This window comes from Mytilus californianus, unplaced genomic scaffold (assembly GCF_021869535.1).
Source record: "Mytilus californianus isolate M0D057914Y unplaced genomic scaffold, xbMytCali1.0.p SCAF_10, whole genome shotgun sequence".
NCBI classification, from domain to species: domain Eukaryota; kingdom Metazoa; phylum Mollusca; class Bivalvia; order Mytilida; family Mytilidae; genus Mytilus; species Mytilus californianus.
This window is the reverse complement of record NW_026262582.1, coordinates 59562732-59569772: the sequence shown is the minus strand read 5'-3', so window position 1 is coordinate 59569772 and position 7041 is coordinate 59562732. Positions and strand designations below refer to the sequence as shown.

General features: G+C 32.1%; 1 long non-coding RNA gene across 1 annotated transcript; it reads right to left on the bottom strand.

The window, feature by feature from the left end:
- Positions 1-1996: 1996 nt before the first annotated feature.
- On the bottom strand, positions 1997-6606 carry LOC127718303 (uncharacterized). The gene is made up of 3 exons (XR_007989717.1): positions 6547-6606; positions 3217-3297; positions 1997-2009 (listed from the first exon to the last, which is right to left on the bottom strand). It is a non-coding gene; the product is annotated as an uncharacterized LOC127718303 (long non-coding RNA).
- Between the last annotated feature and the right edge of the window lie 435 nt (positions 6607-7041).

Here is a 7041-nt window from a genome sequence, read left to right as displayed (position 1 = left end):
TGACTTTTAAAACTAGTTTGCGATATTCATAACTTACAAAAACAAACTAGAATTTACTGTCTGTGTTTTTGCTGTACAATTGCACTTTACAGATTACCAACTACAGCCAATAAAATTGAGAATTGAAATGGGAAATGTGTCAAAGAGACAACAACCCGACCAACGAGCATAAAACAGCACAAAGCCACCTATGGGTCTTCATCTTTGCTAGAAAAGGATTACGATCCAGTCTCCTCCTCTCCACCCTTGACGGATTAAGAGAGAATTTCGGATGAAATAATAAATTAATAGAAGTTCCTTAATATGTTTTTTTTTTTGCAAATGTTGGAATATCAACGTGTATTTTCGGTTCCTGCTTCACGAAATTTGTAAATTCTAGACCCTACCGTTTTTACACCTCCACACTGAAGAGAGTTCAAGTGCTACCGTTGGCCAAAAATAATGAATTCGGAATGGGCGTGACTTTTATCAACCGAAAGATAGCGCAACATTGTTATCACAAATGTTGGCTTAATCTGCGAAGGGTAGAGGGGACTGGATCGTAACCCTTATCTAGCGAAGATGATCACAGCGAGAAAATCCCGAACCCGAAGCGGTCTTCATCTGGCCCCTAAACAAATATATGTACTAGTTCAGTGAAAATGTTTGTACGTTTCTACTTTTGGTGTATATTGATTATTGTTGTATTACTTTAAAGGCCAGGCCATCATGTTAATGTACGTTAGTAGGGAGCGATTATACCATCATATACATTTAAAATAAAACGAGCATAATTTGGAAATTATGATATACAATTTTTATTTAAGTCAAATCAGTAGCCAAATTATGACTCTTATCATACCAGTTGAAAACAATAGGGAGTATCCTTGAGTTAAGTGTGTTTCTTTTTAGTTAATCAGGCAAAATTTACCGAAATATATTTTGACCGCTTCTAACATTCGTGCTACTCCATTCAAATATTGTAATGTTTTTACTTTCATCGTATCTTTAGAAGAAAGCGGATTTGAAGAATGATACTCCAGAAGCACGCGAAATTCAGTGTTAACAATTATGGCATTGATATAGAAATTATGAAAATCCATGGGTTTCTAAGACCTTTCTGTGAATGTTATTTTTAATGAAGGTCAAACGGACGTAAACAAGAGACCAAACGATACCCAATGAATATATAAAACTCACGGGTCGAAGATAACTTTATGTCAAAACACCGTCAACAAAAAATTATGCAGAAAACAGATTTAGTACTTATATCAATAAATTATCTATTTAGTCAGATTTTTTTATATTTGTTGCTGCACTTTACGAAAATCATCATCTTAGCGGATGAATCGTTAAATTATACGTAAATCATTGATTAATATGTTATAAGTCAACGTATGAGTTGAAATTTGTTTTTATTAAGTATATAATAATGATAGACATCAATGAAAAGCTCTATCAATAAACAAATTACAAACAATGTTTATATGAATAACAAAAATGATTATAAAATAAAATAAAATACTTCTTGCATTACTACTACTTCTACTACTACTATAGCAACAACAACTAATACTCTACTACTACTACTTCTACTACTACTACTACCACTACTTATACTACTGTACTACTACTACTACTACTACTACTACTACTACTACTACTATTATTATTACTATTACTACTACTTATAGTGATGATCATTCATCTTCATTTTGTATTTCTCGAAATTCACACACTACTTGTTACTTCCCAGGATTCACAATATTGATTTTTGTGTAATGCATTATCTCGACTTGCACTTGAAGAAAACATGCCCGACACTCTTTTCAGTTCCATAGCGTTACTCACTGGTCTGTCAGAGGCTGATTTTTTGTTATTTTTTCTGCCAAACATTTGAGATTCTCGACCAAACCGTTTTCTAGTGTTACGTAGATAACTTACAGAAGCTGAAGCTAGCAAAACGAACAGCAGAGCAGCTGATACACTGATCATATAAACATATATGAATGGAAATGTCGAGTATTCTTCTGAAAATATAAACTAAAAACTGTAATTTCAGGATTGTGCATTATTTACTGCGAATTGTCTACAAAGGACAGAAACGCGAAATATTCAAATGCAATTTTTAAAGATTTTATGAATACAAATAATGTTTTCAAAATTTACTGAAAGTTGTGTTCACAAGCAAACGTCCTTTTAAAACTTTATAATTAAGCATTAACAGAAAAGTTGAGACAGTTGAACACACATTAGGACAAAATGAGTTATATCTTAATTAATTAAACTTTTTTCCAAAATATCGTGTTTTAAAACATCAACATTTTTGTTTCAATTTACAATGTTTAATTTATCACATAATAAAAACAATCTTACTGGTTTGTTTACGGTGAGTACATAAAAGAGGGACGAAAGATACCAGAAGGACATTCAAATTCAGAGACATAATATCCTGAGTGCCAAAAAACGCGGACTCTACAACTTATAAATCCCCTTTGGTAACCTTTGAATAAAAATTCAAAAACTGTTATTTACATTTTTTTTAAAAGGTAAATGTACTCCAACATCTTGGTCTCACATAGAATTGTTCAGTTACAAAATTAGACCCAATTCAATGTAATGTGAAATTCTGCATTAATAGTATAATTATTTTAATCTTAGTTTTCGATACAGTATGGTGAAATTTGCTTTACAAAAGTGTAAAAATTCATGTGATAGTGCAAAGCATGGAATTTGTTTAGAACTTTAATTTTGATTAAACGAAGTTGATTTCAATTAATGTTGGAATTGCGTTTTTATTATTCTCAATGTAACTGATGATACGCATACTTTAAAAATGTTAGGTGTAAGGCATTCTCGTTTCCGTACTTTTTTGCGTGTTGGGCGTCTTTGTTTCTTGGTGTTTTGCCGTTGAAAATTCTGCTTCGTGTTCATTTATGGTACTTGAATTGAGGCATGATCCTTCAAGCAAGTTATCTCTAAACATGTATTTTCCGGCAACTGTTTCACATTTAAATTCAGCAGAACAGTTGCATACTTGTTCATTCTTAATATATAATTTTTCGACTTGCTTGTCATATTTTGTATTCACGATTTCTTATTTAATTGTGATAAAATGGAAATTTCATCTAACGAATAAAAATCAAACGCTAATGTATTCATATTTACCAAGATTGTTCGTAAACTGTATACACTTACAACTGTTTCACGAACAAACATGACTAATTCAAGATTTACCTGGTGGGTTTGAAACTGAGGCTGTCGTCATTGTACCAATGTCATCATTAAGCATATTTTTCTGAGGCTCAGAAACGCCACCTGCTTAAATAGACGAAAATATCCTCACCATAATCTCAAAAAAACACAGAAAGAACATTTACATTTACATTAACCATACATTTAAGTCGACTTTGTACTTGAAAGAAACGTCAAAAAAAATACTCCGTCCAGAATGTGCACTATCATATTAATATAACATCTTTTCAAAGGGTGGTTTTCTTCATTTCAATTAATTATAATTAAGCGTTTTCCAGGCGAAAGGGAAATGATCCAATTTGAACCTTTAATGCTTCATTTCTGATTGAAATTACTTGATACATTCTACACTTTCATAAATTAAAAATTGTATACAAATTATCTCGCAAGGAAATTACTTGTATGTGATCAATATCATATTTTTTTTGTTCCTTTTAAAACAAAGCAATATTGCTAGATCTAGAATCATAACATTTGTATTTCATACATTATTTTGAACGTAAGATATTATATACTTTTTTCATATACTAATTTAACAAACAAATCAAAAAAAGACAATTAATTCATAATTTATCAGTTGTAGCTGTTAGATAAATAATTTATTTTCAATATTCAAAATTATGAGAAATATTAGACCAACTGCAGTGTACAAATACTATCAGGTATTTAGAGAATTGATATAATATTTCCAAGATCATGGGTGATCCTTTGTATGCCCACAGAGATTAACAGCTCCGACCTAACAGGGAGGATACTTTGTAAAATAAAGCATGACAAAAGAACGCAAAATATAAAGCGTGGTAATTTGGTAAAGTGTTGAAATAATTCTTAGCAAATGCCATGCACAGCTTAAGTCAGTACTAGGTCACATTAAAACATACACGTCATTTTATGATTTTACGTCTAGGAGAATTCTGATAGGTTGATAAATATATTTTGTGTTGTTTTAAATTTGAATTTTTAAGTCAACATATAATGAAATGTTCATAGAATAATGAATTTGCGGTGAACTACACTGGTGTCACTGATGAGTCTTTTGTAGACGAAATGCGCGTCTGGTGCAAATACAAAATTCCAATCCTGGTATCTAAGATGAGTTTATATATAGTCTTTTAAAGTCAGTTGTGGTATTTCGATTTCCATTACATTTAAAAAAAACTATGATGGTTGATAGTGGGTGAGAAAGAACTGCTTTCCAAATTTTCTGTATTAACTAAAATGTTCTACTTAAACCCACCACCATATTCCTCTGAAAATCGATAACTGATGCCTACGATTTGGATTTATAGGGGTTTTGTGGTACTTTATATAGCGCATCTTTTCAACCATAATGCAACATTACATCTATGTTTATAGATATAAGGAGATGTGGTATGAGTGCCAATGAGACAACTCTCCATCAAAGTCAAAATTTATAAAAGTAAATCATTATAGGTCAAAGTACGGTCTTCAACACGGAGCCTTGGCTCACACCGAACAGTAAGCTATAAAGGGCCCCAAAAATTACTAGTGTAAAACCATTCAAACGGGAAAACCAACGGTCTAATCTATATAAAAAACGAGAAACGAGAAACACTTATGAACCACATCAACAAACGACAACTACTGAACATCAGATTCCTGACTTAGGATTTGTTTGCATTGTTGTTGGCAATGTCCGACCAGGTATAACAGTCATAATGAAGCAATTCTGGTAGTAAAGTATAGATACGCGAGGTGCATAATACAGTGGACGCCCGAGCTGTTGAGAATGTACATGTTGTCTAAAAAGGGATATGTTCTGATATACCTAATATATTCCCTTTTAAACTAACGTGAAAGTGATAGTTTCGTGTGTAATCAACATTGATAATGTATTTTCGGTAGAACATTTTCTCTTTGATTCAGTCCATTCGTTCGTTTTCGTGATCCTGGTTTAAAAAAAAAATAGCAGATTTTAATGCACAATTTTATCTAACCAAATTTGATTAAGTGAACAAGTTGATTTCCAATGAGATAACTATTCTCCAGAGACCAAATTACGAAAATTACGGCAAATACTGGTCACTGAACGACCGTTAACAATGAGCAAAATCAAAACTGTTTATAGTAAATTATACAAAAGATCGTAATGACGAAATGAAAAATATGTAAAAGAAGGAAATCCGGCCTTGGGTATGCTATAAAAATAAGAAGATATGGTATGATTGCCAATGAGACAACTGTTCACCAAAGTTCAAATGAAGTAGACGTAAGCAACTATAGGCAACCGTTCATCCTTCAACAATGACAAAAATACATACCATGTAGTCGGATATAAAAGACCCCGAGATGCAAAATATGAAACACTCTATTGAGAAAACTAACGGCCTAGTTTATAACAAAACAATTTACGAAAAACAAATATGACCGACATGAACAATCGACAACCACTGAACTAAAGGCTCCTGCCTTAAGACAGGCACATATAGAATGTGGCGGTTTTAAACTTGTTTACTGGCGCCAAACACTCACCCTGACCTATGACAGGTGTGTGGCAGTACAACATAAGAACAAACTATAAGAATCAGTTGGAAGGGGCTTTACTCGTTATATCGATACAAAGCAGAAAATATGTAACAAAACACTGACTGAACGTGAACGGGGCAGGGTATTTATATATCTCACAACACTAAGAGGAACATACTTATGGCAGTAATCGCGACTGTGTAATCCAATCAGATGAATTGAATTAATATAGATTCCCCACTCCATAGACAGGGATCCAATGTTTTTTACACTCGAGACAACGAAATATCCACTGAAAAATATGTTATGTCATCAGGTATGGTCGCCTTTTATCTTGACTTCATAATAGATAGTTTCAGAGAAAATCATTTATATTTGACGTCATAATTGTGTTTTGACCACTCAAGAGTTAATAGTTAGAGAAAATAATGTAGAACACATGCTTGACGTCTTTTCGTGTCCTTAATTCACATGATATCTTTTTTTTTTTTGGTGAATATAATGTATCAAGAAATCCTCAGAATATTCATGACTTTGAAGATTCTAAATACATATTGTCTTTAGCTAAACAATTTTAGTAGTGGGAAGAAAGAATAAGATATATCAATTTATGACACAAAATCACCCCAAAAAAAAAAAAAAAATCGTGTGATTAGTTACTTTACCAGTGTAAATATCATCCTAAGAGTATTGTACGGAATTATAAATTTACTCAGTCAGGAAAATGCTGCAATTGTTAATACATTTTTAGCTATGTGCGTACAAGTTATATCAATATTTTGACCACAGATTTGAATGAGTGACTGTTTCATCATTAGTACTTACGATTTGTAGTGTTCCTAGTGTTATTACGGATGCAGCCTTGTACAGAGTTGCACATATAACATGTATAACCATACGAACAGTTACACATCTCCTTACACTGGATGCCGTAATATTTAGATTGACATTTTTCCTTGCACTTATTGCCGTATGTTCCAGCAGGACAAGCTGCAATAATATAAAAACGCATTCGTATCAAAGGCATATTCTGAGTGAAATCAATATACACTAGTACTTGTCTGATTACCACGCGAAAAAATCAATATCAAATGACAGTTTATTATGAAAATCAAAATTTATAATATATTGATACGGCAGATGCAATTTGTTATATTCGTAGATATCGAAAGCGTCGTATGAACTTCGAATGAAACTATTTGTATGATAAATATTTGATAGATATAGATAGATTGATAAACAAACACATAGTTATTCCTCTGTTAATATAATCTTTTTCACAGCTCCTTACTGCAAAATTTTGTTTACTTTGGCGTTTTC